Genomic DNA, 15768 nt, shown 5'->3' with positions numbered 1-15768 from the left:
AATTCCCCCTCTCTTTCTCTCTCTCTCTCTCTCTCTCTCTCTTCCCCCCCCCCACCCACCCACCCACCCAACCCCACTCCTCCACCCCCCACCCCCACCAATGTAAAACGTCATTCATATTTATATTTATGTACCATCCATGTTTCACTCTGCGACCTGACCCTCTTGCAGTTGGGCACAAATGATCTTCTAGCCGGGTTTTTCACCCCGAGAAGCTGTGCTTGAACTACAACCCCCAACCCCCACCACCCCCCACCCCTCCGACCCCCCAGCCAGCTACTGCACAATCCTGACTGCCTTGCGGTGCACATCATTTAGCAAATGGATCAAAGCAAAATACTGCGGACGCTGGAAATCTGAAATAAAAACAGAAAACCCTGGAAAGACTCGGCAGGTCTGGCAACATCTGTGGAGAGAGGAACAGAGTTGACGTTTCGAGTCCCTGTGACTGATCTTGGGGTGCGGGGAGCCAGCATTGAGGGTGGAGGTTTTTCCTCATGTTGACTGTAGTCTCACTAGGTTCTAGGGTTGCCAACCCTCCAGGATTGGCCTGGAGTCTCCAGGAATTGAAGATCAATCTCCAGGTCACTGCTGTGAGCGACCCTGGAGAAACATCACGGGGACGTGAAAAAGGCTTGGGATTTTCTATCATTTTCCTTGAACATTTCTCTTTACTAGATGTAAAAATATTGAAAATGGTAAATAACGGCTGTTGTTTGGCTGACAGTCAAGCATCATCCAATTGGGTAATGAGTCTTTTTGTTTTCGAGTTGGTGTAGGAAGGCCTTACATCACAAGAATGGATGTGCTGACCGACTAATGGCCGGAACGTGGGGGCAAGTCATGTGATGAAACCTCCAGGAATACATTTAATCGCAGTTGGCAACCCTATATGAAGGATGAGAGGTAAGCAGGCGAGAGTCAGTGAGCGGGAGGGAAGGCCGCTTTTAAGCGGGGTTTTTCCTGGGCTGAGGGGAGGTGGAGCTGGGTGCCCTGGTGCAGAGTGAAGTCTGAGCCCGGGGCTGGATGGAATCCGAGGGGGAGAGGGGGAGTTGGATTGGCCCTGGGAGCTGTTCTTTAGAGTCGAGGAGTGGAGCAGCTGTGGGAATTGGGGGGGTGGTGGTGTGGGTGGGGGGAGGCGGGGGAGATAGCTTTCCCTCCAGCACTTCTGTAATGCAGGTAGTTACTCTCCTGGTGCTGCAGGATCAGCTGGGTCTCCCCCCAAGGCATCGTGAGGCTTCATGTGCCGCATGTTCTCTAGCCTGGTTTTTAGCGCTGAGTGAGAGGCTGACTGGGGACATCTAGTGTCACAATGAGCGATCATTCATTCCTTTTTAGGGGGAGGATTTTGCTGTGTTCAGGAGTGACTTTTGGCAGATTTATTGCTGTGGCGAGGATTTTTTTAAGGGGGGGCTAGGGGATCGTTCACTGTGGTGAGGGGTTTATTTGGTGGGTTTTAGTGCTGTGCTGTGGGTCTATTTTGGCAGGATTTGGAGCAGCAGTGAGAGGGTTTTTGAGAGATTCTTGGGAGATTTAGTACTGTGGTGAGGGAATTTATTGGGAGGACTTAGTGCTATTGTAATGACTCAACGGAGTGGACAAGTTTCAACAAGAAACAGATAAACTTTATTACAGAGAGCTTTCTGGGTGCTACATGCGCCATCAGTGCTCTCATAAGGAAGCCCCGCCCCTGGATTACCCGAGCTTAGGTATCATTGGACGGAGCCTCCCAGAACATCACGTGACCCCTGATAGACAGCAGGAGAGGCTATACCTTCAGTTACTAGAGCTATGGTGAGGGCTTGCTGTGGGGGGGAGTTAATGTTGTGATGGGGAGCTTTTGGGGGGGTGATGTAGAGCTCAAATGGGGCTCACTGAGGTGGTTTCGTATTGAGGTGTAGGTTGTACAGAAAGGGTTAAATTGCTGAGGCGATGGTCTGGTGAGGGGGTTGAATTTAATTTAATTTAGTTTGCCAAGATGGAGGCTCCACCAAGGGAATAGTGGCTAGGCTGGGTTTCACCAGTGGGCACAAGAAGTGGGGGGCTGGCTGCCGTGAGAGGGGCCAGATAATGGCACATCTGAAGCACAAGGATCACATCTATATCTGTGGTGATCTGGACCTTGATTGACCCTGATTGACCAAGCTTGGTGTCGACATTGCCACTGTAAAGACAACAGATTAGCGGACATAGGCTCTACCCACTAGGCTAATTACAACTTCTACTGGTCTTGAAGACCACCATGAGTATGGTGTAAGCTTTGCAGTGACCAACTGGCTGACACAGTCTATTGAGTCGCCAGTGGGAAACTCGGAGCGCCTCATCTTCCTTCAGCTATTGTCTGATGGAGGCACAGTCAACATCATGTGTGCCCTTGCTCCAACTCTGTATGCCTGCCTCCTGGACAAAGAGCATTTCTACAACTCCGCAGGTGACTTTCTGAGGAACATTCGAAATGCTGTGAGACAAATCATCCTGGGTGACTTCAATGCACGTGTTCGGGGAGGTAGTGGGTTCATGGCTGACGTGCCTCGGTTGTCATCAGGGTGGCCAAGGTCAATGATAACAGACAATGTCTACTTGAGCTTTTGTGTCCTGAATGAACTCTGAGTCACAACCCCTTTCGTCCAGGGCAGACATCACCACAAGGTCTCATGGTGACACCCAAGGTCTGGACATTGACATCAAGTCGAAATGGTTATCATGAGAAGGCGCGATCTGCACCTACAAGATGCACAACAGCAACTTGCCAAGGTTCCTTCGGCAGCACCTTCCGAACCCGTGACCTCTACCACCTGGAAAAACAAGGGCAGCACACCCATGGGAACACCACCACCTGCAAATTCGCCTCCAAGTCACACAGCATCCTGAATTGTAACAATATCGCTGTTCCTTCGCTGTGTCTGGGTGAAAAGCTTGGAACTCCTTCTTACCAGCACCTTCCTGAGGGCAATTAGGGATGGGGAATAAAGGCTGCCATTGCCAGTGGCACTCCCTTCCCATGAATGAATGGAAAAAAAACTTGGCCTAGCACTTCTCCCTCTGGCATTGCAGCTGGATCATTCTGAAAGCAGAGAGGGACTTGGATTCATTTGGATGAAACATTTAGATATTTTTAAACTGGCATTACTCACAGTGAGTAATAAGAATGACAAAGAGCAAGTGTGAAACTGAGAGGATGTGTGAATTATAAACATGATTTTTAACATAGAAATATGCTTAAGAACTTTTAATTTTATTTCTGTATTAAAATATATTATATAATATTCACTTTCTGTATGCATTACACTTTAATCACATTGCTTTGAATTGCAGTTAACAGTATCGACTTGGAATTGAAGAGGTGCAGAAGGCATGAGTAAAAGTGCTCTGAAAAATCAGTAGCAATGATAGTATGTTGTGCACTACACAACATAACACCTCTTTGCTCTCTGCTGCTTCAATCCCAACCTCGCACCAAGTCGTCTTCACCCACCAACCCTGTGCTCACTGACCTACATTCTCTCCTGATCCGGCAACCATCTCGATTTTAAAATTCTCATCCATGTTTTCAAGTCCCTCCATGGGCTTGCTACCCTCTATATCTGGAACTTCCTTCAGCCCCACAACCCTCTGAGGTCTCTGCCTCCAATTCTGGCCTCTTGCGTAGCGCTAATCTTCATTGCTCCGCTTATAGAAGGCTATAATGATGGGATGAGATGAAGAGGGGTGGGAGGAGGCTCATGTGGAGCATAACTAATGGCATGGACTGGTGTGCCAAATGGCTTGTTTTTGTGCTGTAGAGATATCTTTGTAATTCCAGGCTTTTAGGTCTAAATTAGAAAAGTAAAATTCTTTAAAATCCGGATTCTTGGAGTTAGTGAATATGCAAGACGTCGGCTTTATATCATTACAATTTTTAGAATGAAATATTCTTATGAAACAGAAGGCCAATCAGTTCTAATTTGTAGCTCACTGGTTTTTGGAGAAAATCTCTCTGCTTTCTTTCATGCTGTCTTGTTCCAAGGAATAAACATTACCTGGGGCTAAAATACTCAGGCTTTCTGCTCCTTGATTTCTGCCAATGTTGTTCTGAGGCCAGAGAAATGGAATAGGTGGCTGTTTTTGACCATTTCTAGCTAACTTAGCCTCTGTAGTGCCTTGGGACATTTTACTACAGAGGTGGCCTGGTTGCTTGGTGGATATGTTATTGTACTAGTGATCCAGAAGCTTGGACTAAGTATCCAGGGAAATGCATTCAAATCCCACCATGGCAGTTGGTGAATTTAAATTTAATCAAGTCACTTTTGGAATTGTAAAGCTGAGTTATCAGCAATGGTGTCCATGGGCTGGATGTTACATTTCTTGGCAGGGTAAGGGAGGCAGAGCAGAACATGAGTGGTCTGCTTGTTGCCACCCCTGCCAACACAACTCACCCAATCAAGCGTCTGACAGTCAATTAGTGGCCATTCACTAGCCAGGAAGGAGACTAATTAGAGATGCAAAAGGGGGGCTCCATGACCAATTGGGATTGTAGGCCGTAACATCATGTGGCAGAGGGATAATGCCAGTAGTCGTTCACAGTTACAAGTTTAAGGGTCCCCGACCCTCTGAATCTCTCTTAACTTTATTGAACTTCAATGAAAAAATAAAGAAATAAAGTTTAAAAAAATCCATACAGATGCTGCTACCTCCACCACCAGAATCTGCTGGTATATTCAGCCATGGTCCCAGTGACTGGCCCTTCCTTCCGCCCTGTGCAGCCTTATCACAGCTGCCGTAAAACTCTCAGACTTTTCAAATGCCTGGTGCCCAAAACATGCAGCAGACAACGAGAAACTGCAGACGACTGGGTGCTTAACAAGCGCAACAGCTTGTTACTTGGCCATTTCAAAATGGCGGGCGGGCTGCCGATTTCTGTTCCCACTTGCCTTCTGTAATTTTGGAGACTGCTCTGATGACGTTGTATTGCTGACCTTCCGTCATCGCACCCTATTTTAAATTTGCTCTGGGTGGGGGGGAGTGAGGGGATTTTATGTCTTGGGTAAAAGAGTTCGTTGGCCAACCACACTCTAACTGCACGTCTTCCTATGTTCTCTTCAGTTACCGCTTGTAATCAATAGTGGGGAGAGTCCGATGTAAGAATAAACAATGGTGGTTTATTGAGACATAGGGCAGGGGACCAGATCATACATGATCACTCAGAAACCTCCAGAACTAGACTTACAGTTCCCAGTTGCTCACAATGTACAGTGATTCGTCAGTGCTGTCACATGATCAGTACACTTGCATTCTCTTAAAAGGACAGGGTACTTCACTTTACCACATCCTTCACCCTTTACTTAAAAGTACAGCTAACAAGCTTAAAACACATTAACTATTTACACAATAACTATTTATAGGTCAAGTCTCTCAGGAGACCTTCTTTGACCGGTTGAGCGTCGGAGCCCAACAACTTTGTCTGGTGTTTCCGAGACTCCTTTTCAGAGGCAATTGCCCACTATGTCCCTCAGTGGATGATTTCATCATCTTCTGGCTATAGTCGGATTCACTCCTGCTGCTCTTCCCCATCAAGCTGAAACAGATAAAGGGCAACAAGCACAGTGATGAGCTACATGATGTGTGAGGAAAAAGAGGAAAAGGGGGAAACAAATTATTTTTGTTTAACTTTCCGAGGACTGTCAATAATCTCTCTTTCTTCCTGCGTGTCCCTTTCTTGGGAGCACTGACCCGTATCTCTGTCTTCTCTTTAATTTCGCTGTTGGCTGGACTAGACTCAGGCGCAAGCTGAATGTGAATGTGCTCAGTAGTCGGATTTTCCGACAGCTCTTCTGAGAATTCAGGGCCTTCTGGCTTTACAACTTCAGGGCTTTTACACAGCTGCTGCTTCAGCTCTGTCAATTCTTTCCAATTCTCATTAATAGTTTCCAAGCGAATCATATATCCTTGCCCCTTCTCCACTAATTTGTTCCTTAATTCGGCCAGAGACAGACTTAATTCTTCTTTTTCTTCTTCATATCCTTTTCATGGCACAACTTTGGAGCTGATTGAATTTTGTCCTTTAATAGATTTTCCATTTCCTTTCGAAGGATGCTGACTTCAGCTTGATCTTTGTCCCTGTGTAACACCTCTACAGGCTTCTCCCATTGGAACTTTGCATACTCGTTTTCTCTTGCAGAAAAATGCCTGGTTTTGAATTGGGAGTTTAGTGGGCCCTCAAGATTTATCTCTTCCAGCTAGTTCCTCCCGAGGAGACTCGGTCCCCTGCCTGACATTACAAATAGGGGTAATTTTGCAGACCGTTCCTCATACTCCACCTTGACTTGACATACCCCTTTCAGTCTTATTTCTTCACCCTCAGCTTTGTGTCCAAAACTTCTAACTTCAAAGGATGGGTTCCTTTACTCAGGTATCTAAATGTTTGCTCTCCAATTGCGGACATCGACACTCCCATATCAACTTCCATCTTAGTGGGGTGTCCATTAACTGTAATGGCTACTTGGATTGGCTCGGTTCTACCCACCTTGACGTTCTATAATGGATGGATGTCTGACTCTATTCCTTCTGGCTCTTCCATGAGGCGTATTTCACGATTTTCCTTCTGCTGTTTTAGCCTTTCTCTGCAGTGCCACATTATGGGGCCATAGCGCTGGCAGAAGAAGCATCTCGACCTGTTTGAGTTGTCGTTGGCTCACTGGAGGCCTGGATGTATTTCTCTCAATCATTTTGTGGGTTTTCACTGCAGTCTCGTTGTTTTTCAACGGTCTGGAGCTAGACAGCCTTTCCCGTCTTTCCGTGGAGTCCGAAGTTTTTGCGCCTTTTGTTGCCAGATTGTTCCCGCTTGACCAGATGGACGGCGCCATTTTGTGTATCTTTTATAACTTTGGAATTTCTAACAGCGCCCTCCATAGCTGTGGCTAATTCTAATGCTTTATTGATGTCTAGATTAGTTTTGGCTACCAAAGGCCTTTGAATAATATCATCTCCAATCCTGCGTATCAGCCGGTCTCTCAACATATCACTAATGAAAGCTCTGAATTTGCAATGCTCAGTTAATGCCTTTAAAACAGCCACATAGTCAGCTATTGTCTCCCCTGGAAACCTGTTCCTTGAATTGAACTTGAAGCGCTGCATAGTAACTGAGGGCTTTGGTCTCAGGTGGCTCTGTACAATTTTTATTAACTCATCGAAAGTCTTCAGCGCTGGGTGACGTGAGGCTGCGGATCAGCGCACATGTTTTACTCCCATATGAGGACAAAAGAATTGCCCTCTTCTTCTCCCCCCCTGTGATTGTCGTTAATGGTTAAAAAAGTACGCTATGCATTCGACACACTGAGACCAGTCATCTGCAGTGGGGTCAAATGGATTGACACGCCCGAACTGCGGCATTGTGAACGGCTGCACTTCCGATAGGCTTTCCAGGTAATGACGAATTTCGGTGTTTGGCTTACCGCAGAGTTGCGCTCTCTCTGGGGTCTCATTATTTTCTGTCCATAGCCATCTTTCGTGTATTTACCCTTTTAAATGTATTGCCACTTTAAGCACAGTTACCTTTTTTAAAATTCTGTCTTTGCAGTTGTCGGTTTCTCTTCGCTGGGTTTTGCGTTCTTTTCGAGTTTTGGCAGGATTCCCTCTATCGCGATTCAGCAGGTTTATAAAAAATTTTAAACTGCGGCACTGCTTTCTGCTCTGATTGCCGGCTGTCACCTATTTTGCAAAGTAAGTAGAGACACTCCTTCCAATGCTTTGCTCACCAGGGCTCACACTCAGGAGTCTTGCAATGTTGTTATCCTCATCACCGCTTTTATGTCTTGGGTAAATGAGTTTGTTTGCCAACCGAACTCTAACTGCGTGCCTTCCTATGTTCTCTTCAGCTGCTGCTTGCAATCAATAGCAGGGAGAGACTCATGTAAGAATAAACAGTGATGATTTATTGAGACATAGGGCAGAGCACCAGGTCATATGTGCTCACTCAGAAACCTCCAGAACTAGACTTACAGTTCCCAGTTGCCTACACTGTACAATGATTCGTCACTGCTGTCACATGATCGGTACATTTGCATTCTCTTAAAGGGACAGGGTACCTCACTTTACCACAGGGAGGCAGGCTTCTCAACTCGTAGCCATAAAATCCAGCCCAATATAACCACTGGATTGTTGTAGGAGCTCAGCAATGCTCCTTCAGGGAAGGAAATCTGCTATCTTTGCCCAGTTAGTTTATATGGCACCATAGTGGCAATGTCACTTTGTTAGTAATCCAGAGGCCCAGGCTAATGCTTTGGGGATAGGGGTTCAAATCCCATCACGACAGCTACTGGGATTTTAATTTTAAAAAATTTTGGAATTGAAAGATAGTCTCAGTAATGGTGACCATGAAACTATCATCCATTGTTATAAAAAAGAACCATCTAGTTCAGTAACGTACGAACATTATACGCATACGAGTTAAGAGCTGGGGTAGGCCATTGAGCCTCTTGAGCCTCCTCCACCCAGTCAATAAGATGTTGGCTGATATTTTTTAGATGTCCTGTAGAGAAGGAAAGCTGCCATCCTTACCTGGTATGGCCTACACGTGATTATAACAAAGTCGTTGACTTTTAATTGCCCTCTGAAAGGTCCTACCAAGCTGTTGGGTAGTCAAAATGGTGGCTTATCACCAGCTTCTCAAGGGCAATAAATGCTAACCTTACCTTCCCCACATCCTGTAAACGAATTGAAAAATTATCTTAGAGGGACTATAAAAACTCTGAAGAAAAGTCATATTCAACTCGAAACATTCTCTCTCCACAGACGCTGTCTGACCTGCTGAGTGTTTTCAACACTTTTTGCTTTTATTTCAGATTTCCAGCATCCGCAGTATTTTGCTTTTATTTTCGTGTTTGATTCATGGTCACTTCTCTTCCCGGAATGCCGACCTTGAAGGAGACCTTCTCCTCTCCCTCCGATGGGGCTTCCATTTGTCTCTTTCACCATGAGTTTTCCTTATCTTGCGGTATGATTTCCAATTTAGGTGGCTTAACTTGTTGCAAAGCAAGAGGCAACATTAAACATTTAATACTTTGAGGTAGTTTGGTGAATTAAATATCAGTTCATTGCAAAAATTACTTTATGGTGCATTTGATAGGAAATAAGCCCCCTTAATCTCGATGAAAGTTGGAGAGAACACCTGTGTCATCACAGGTTCCCCTCAAAGTCAGTGACAATTAAACTGTAATCTCCTGGGTTTTATTAAGCACACATCCATGACAGGTGAATGAGTCGATTAATCCATGTTCATATTATTTCTACTTCCTGTGAACCATGGACGATCTTACTTAATTCTTGTCTTCAAAGCTTACCTGAGCAAATTCCCGTCAGACTTTGGAGTACACAGATGTTGGTCTGACGCAGGTGTTGCTGGCTGAAACAACACTTTATTGTGCAAGACGTCTCGGGATCCTTTCATGGAAGCCATTTGGCGAGTTATCTAATTGGACAGTTGACGACTTTCCAAAGCAATCAATTTCTTATGAAGTGCGGCTGTGTGCAATGTGGCATGTGGTAATTGAATAATTAAAGTCCAATCTTAAGCACTCTGCTTTAAAAAATATGGCCCCCAACAAATAGGCAGGTCCTATCCAACAGCTCGTTCCCGTATAATGACATGGACAGTTTCTGCAGATTGTCTAGATTGAAGGAATACACATTTGGATTAACTTTAAAAGGGTTGGGTTTGCAAAAAGGAGAGTAGGAATAAACCGGTCATTCTCGCATTGGCAGGATGTGACTAGTGGGGAACCACAAGGATCAGTACTTGGAGGCCCCAGCTGTTCACAATATACATCAATGATTTGGATGTGGGAACCAAATGTAATATTTCCAAGTTCATGGATGATACAAAGCTAGACGGGAATGTGTTGTGAGGAAGATGTAAAGCAGCTACAGGAGGATTTGGACAGACTTAGCAAGTGGGCAAGAACATGGCAGATGGGATATAATGTGGAAAAATGTGAGGCTATTCACTTGGTAGATGGAACAGAGGTGCAGAGTATTTCCTAAATGGTAAGAGATTAGAAAGTGTAGATGTACAAAGGGACCTGGGTGCCCTTGTCCATAAGTCACTGAAAGCTGACATGCAGATGCAGCAGGCAATTAGGAAGCTAATGGAATGTTTGCCTTTATCCCAAGAGGATTTGAGTACAGGAGTAGTGAAATCTTGCTTCAACTGTATAGAAGCTTGATTAGACCACACCTGGAGTACTGTGTGTAGTTTTGGTCCCCTTACTTTAGGAAGGATATTATTGCCATAGAGGGAGTGCAATGAATGTTCACCAGACTTGTTCCAGGAATGACAGGACTGTCTTATGAAGAGAGGTTGAGGAAACTGGGCCTGTATTCTCTAGAGTTTCAAAGAATGAGAGGTGATCACATTGAAACTGACAAAATACTATAAGGAATAGACAGGGTAGATGCAGGTAAGATGTTTCCCCTGGTTGGGGAGCCTAGAACCAGGGGACACAATTTCAAAATAAGGGGGAAGACACTTAACACCAAGATGAAGAGAAATTGCTTTATTCAGGGGGTGGTCTGTGGAAGCTCAGTCATTGTGTTTGTTTAAGGTAGAGTTTGATAGATTTCTGATTAAGAATAACATAAAGAGTTATGGGGATAGTGTGGGTAAAAGGCATTGACGTTTCAATCAGCCATGATTGTATTGAATGGTGGAGTAGGTTTGATGGGCTGAATGGCCTTTTCCTGTTCCTATGTTCCTATTCCTATGTTCCTAAATGTAAAATGCGTGAAATAAACATTGTTGTAAAATTACTGAGTCGTTCACCATTTAATGAAGGAACTCAGTCTATAAGGAATTCTTTATAAGGTCAGAAATGAGAGGTCCAGTGATGCATTCTATCCTCTCCAAATCCCAGTATTGCCTCCCATATATCCACCAAACACCAATTTTGATGTGGTAAGAAACGCCTCAATTTTAAAATACTCATCCTAGTTTTATCCCTTCATGTCCTTGCTCCTCGCTACCCCTGTAACCTCCAAAACCCTCCATGATCTCTCTGATTCTCTTGCACATCCACCATTAGCGGCCTTGCTTTCAGCGGCAGTTGGTGGTTTTCCTGTCTGTAGGAGTGTATCACCCTGAAATTCCCTACAAATGTGGGAATTCTATTTTTTTATTCATTCATGGGATGTGGGCATCACTGGCTAGGCCAGCATTTATTGCCCATCCCTAATTGCCCTCAAGAAAGTGGTGGTGAGCTGCCTTCTTGAACCTCTGCAGTCCATGTGGTGTAGGTACACCCACAGTGCTGTTAGGGAGGGAGTTCCAGGATTTTGACATAAATTTACATATGATGTTCAAAGGTAGGGGAAGGATGAGGGAGTGGAGGGGTAGGTTTTAGTTTCAGTGCATTGCCTGAGTGGAGGCAGCCTACCCAAATTTTGCTCCTTTGATCTAAATGGAAGGAATGTTAGTGAGCTCTGTGGTCTTGGTATCATCCCATTTGTAAGATAATCGTGGACCTCTCTTCCCTACCTCATCAACATGGTGATGGATGTCGGAAAAGTTATTTATGAGTACTTCTGAAGCGGTTTGATTGTCAAGATCATAAGAAAATGGAGGAGTAGGCCATTCGGCCCCTCAAGCCTGCTCCGCCAGTCAATAAGATCATGGCTGATCTGATATTGTCTTAACTCCACTTTCCTGCCTGGTCCCCAAAACCCTTGACTCCCTTGTCAGTCAGAAATCTCAGCCTTGAATGTTCAATGACCCAGCCTCCCCTGCTCTCTGGGGTGGAGAATTCAAAGCCGAATGATCCTCTGAGAGAAGAAATGCTCCTTCATCTCCATCTCAAATCGGAAACTGTGCCCCTTAGTCCTAGATTCCCTCCATGAGGGGAAATATCCCTTCAGCAGATAATCCTGACGAGCCCTCTCAGTATCTTATGCGTTTCAACTAGCAGCACTACAGTGGGGAAGTGTGAACAGATGGTGGTATAATTGTCTTGGATTATGAACACTTAGGGGTGAATTTTCCCACAGGGCAGGAGCTGACCTTGGAGGCAGGTGGGCAAATTCTCACCAGATGTTGGTGAGCCAGTGTTACTGCGTCCGCATGATTTTTCCTGATGTGGTTTTACAGAGATGACAGTTTCCTGCCCAGCATTGTCAGGAACGCCATCAACCCAGTTAAGGAGCCACTTGACATCACTAACTGCAGCACAGCAATTTTTCTGGTGTGGCAAGGGCCACACCTGCTGGGTCCACAACCACCCCTGCCCCCCCACCACCCCACCCTCCCTTATGGCAAAACTCAACCCTTGGACCCTTCCCCAAGGCTAGTTTGACTCTCTGTCTCTTGATTCCTCATATTACCTCCCCCTACCCCTCTCCTGATTTCTAGCCCTGTAGCCAGCACGCAGTCTCTACAAAAAGCAGCATGCCTGGGTGTAATTTGTAGGATGTTATGTATGAAGCCAAACAATTTATTTAATTCAAGTTGCATTGCTCAACTATATACAAAGAAGGGCCAACTGAAACAGGCATGATTATGTATCAAATTGGATGATGTCCAACATGGTGGATTTGATTGGTTGGTATATTAGCATGTGACCTACTTTTCCTGTTTGGCATACTCCAACTTGCCTGTCACAAGAGACTTTGTGAGGCTTGCCTTAGACCTTTGATACAATTATTCACCCTACGGTTCTCCTTTCTGTCACTATATGAGTCAGGTTAACCTCACAAACTGCAGTGTTTCAAGAAGGTAGCTCACTACCACTTTCTCAAGGGCAATTAGGGATGGGAAATAAATGCTGGCCCAGCCAGCGATGCCCACATCCTATCAATGAATTAAAAAATACATTAGGGATGATGTGAGGAAGCCCTTCTCTACACTAAAGGTAGTGGAAATCTGGAACTCTCACCCCCAGCAACGTTGAGGCTGAAGGTCAATTGAAAATTTCAAAACTGGGATTGATAAATTTTTGTTAGGCCAAAGGTATTAAGGGTTTATGGAATCAAGACAGGTAGAAGGAATTAAGATCGGGATCAGCCATAATCTCATTCAATCTATTCCTGCTCCTTTTTCTTAGGCTCTTAACGCAGACATCGTCATTTGTGTTTTGCACAGTACGACTGTTATTCTGATCACTAAAGAAAGACCTTCCATTTATATAGCGTCTTTCACAATCACCAAATGTCTCCAAGGCCAATGAAGTAGTTTTGAAGTGTAGCCACTGTTGTAGAAACTGGGCAGTCAGCTTGTGCACAGCTTGTGCACAGCAAGCTTCCATAAACAGCAGTGTGGTAATGACGAGATAATCTGTTTTAGTGATGTTGATTGAGGGATAAATGTTGGCTCTTCTTCAAAATTGTGCCATGGGTCCTTTTTTTTTTGCATCTAGCCCAGAGGGCAGTGAAGGCCTCAGTCTAAAATCTCATGGCACCTCTAAACAGGAGCACACTACTGGAGTGTCAGCACTGATTTTTGTGCTCAAGTCCTGGAGTAGCACTTGAACTCAGAAGTTTCTGACTCAACAGGAAGAGAGCTGCCAATTCAGCCACAGCTGACGCTCAGGGTATCCGAAATGTCTGGGTACTGGACAAACTGGCCTCCAATCACCATATCAATTCCGAATGAGGCACAATAAAGGAGGCTTAGTTTAAAATAAACTGTACACCAGCCTTACTTTATTCTAACATTAAAAGGCCTCTCAGCTTTCACATCTATAATCTGAGGTTTATTTTTCAGAACAAACAAGCATGATGAGTTTACATATGTGTATATATAATTGTATTGCAGAACTTGAATCTGCATAACTGGCAATGCGTTTGTGTACAATGTAAAGTGCGGCTCAATATTGACAAGCACAGGCTTGTAGCAAAAACAAAAACTGCTGGAAAAACTCAGTAGGTCTCACAGCATCTGTGGAGAGTCCATAGATTCTGTCAAACCTGCTGAGTTTTCCCAGTATTTTTTCTTTTTGTTTCAGATTTCCAGCATCCGCAGTATTTTGCCTTTATCTACAGGTTTGTAGCAAATGATTTTGACCTAACCTGACACACTGGGCTGAATCTTGCCCAGGGGTCTGCTCGCCTAGGTGTAATATGATGCGGGATGATGTCAGGTGGAATCCCCGATGTCACTGTGCCCAAGAAGGCGGGTCCACAGCAAAATCAGCTGCGGGCCGGTCGACCTGTCAATGGCCAATTGAGACCATTGACAGGATCATTAAAACAATTAAAGGACCTGCCCGTCCAACCTTAATGTTGTTGGGTCGGCCAGGAGCCCCGGCGGGGAATAGAGAAAACATGAAACCTCATCCACTGGTGGGATGAGGCTTCATTCAGGGTTTAAAAAAGTGTAATAAAGTTTTTGTGAAATTTATTAACATGTCCCATCTCCTGTGACATTGTCACATGAGGGGGACATGTTAAGGTTTTTTTTTAGTTTATAAGGCTGCACTTAGCCTCAGGGAGATGTGGGCTCTTCCGTGTGCATGTGTGAAAGAGCACACTCTCGCTTTTGGGGAATCCCCCCCACCCGCACAGGGAGCACATAGCCCTTCCCGGCAGGCATCACGCTGGACAGGCCTTAATTGGCCCGCCTACTTAAAATGGCGGCAGGGCCCACTTCTCTGGTGGGGATTGTCAGGCAGGAAATTCTGCCCAGTGTATTTGAAGACTGCTTTACTTCGATGAAAATTGCTTAATACCAGATTCATTCTCAAGTTCAATCATTACTGTCGTCTGCACAATTTAGATATTTCTTTAAACTGCACATTGTGATTTTATGATCTGTGATGGTTGAGATCCCCAGCAGTCTGTTTTGTGACTTTGTCGCTAATGAAGTATATATGCCAGTGCCAGTCCAGTATTAATATCCATCTGCCACTAGCAATTAACGGTTTACAGACATCAACTGATCATTAAAAACCTGTGTCATATGCTTCAGTCTTTTGTGGCCTTGTCACAGTAGTCACTTAATGTGTGCTCTGCTTCTTGGCATCATTGTTAGTTACGATGAAGATACTGGCAAATCAAATTAGCTGTGATTTTAAACAGTAATCATTATTTCTGTTTATTATAAAAATAAATCTGACTTTATCTGTTACTATTCTTCCACCACAACAATAACTTGTATTTACAAAATGCCTTTTAACATGTTAAAATACCCCAAGGTGCTTCACACAAGGTTATCAGACAAAATCTGACACACAGCCACATAAGTATATATTAGGTCAGGTGGACCAAAATCTTGGACAAAAGAGCGGAACTCCCGAGGTCAGGTGAGAGTGGCTGCCCCTGACATCAAGGCAACATTTGACCGGGTGTGGGAGATTCCTGGAGGACCATATGCAGTGTCATAGAAACATAGAAACTAGGAGCAGGAGTAGACCATTCAGCCCTTCGAACCTGCTCCACCATTCACCATGATCATGGCTGATCATCCAACTCAATAGTCTGCTCCCACTTTCTCCCCATACCCTTTGATCCCTTTCGTCCCAAGAGCTATATCTAACTCCTTCTTGAAAACTTACAATGTTTTGGCCTCAACTACTTTCTGTGGTAGTGAATTCCACAGGCTCACCACTCTCTGGGTGAAGAAATTTCTCCTCATCTCAGTCCTAAATGGTCTACCCCGTATCCTCAGACTGTGACCCCTGCTTCTGGACTCCCCCACCATCGGGAACATCCTTCCTGCATCTACCCTGTCTAGTCCTGTTAGAATTTTATAGGTTTCTATGAGATCCCCCCTCATTCTTCTGAACTCCAGCAAATATAATCCTAATCGAC

The sequence above is a fragment of the Carcharodon carcharias genome, chromosome 28 (genome assembly GCF_017639515.1).
Source record: "Carcharodon carcharias isolate sCarCar2 chromosome 28, sCarCar2.pri, whole genome shotgun sequence".
Classification (NCBI taxonomy): domain Eukaryota; kingdom Metazoa; phylum Chordata; class Chondrichthyes; order Lamniformes; family Lamnidae; genus Carcharodon; species Carcharodon carcharias.
Note: the sequence above shows the minus strand (reverse complement) of the source record.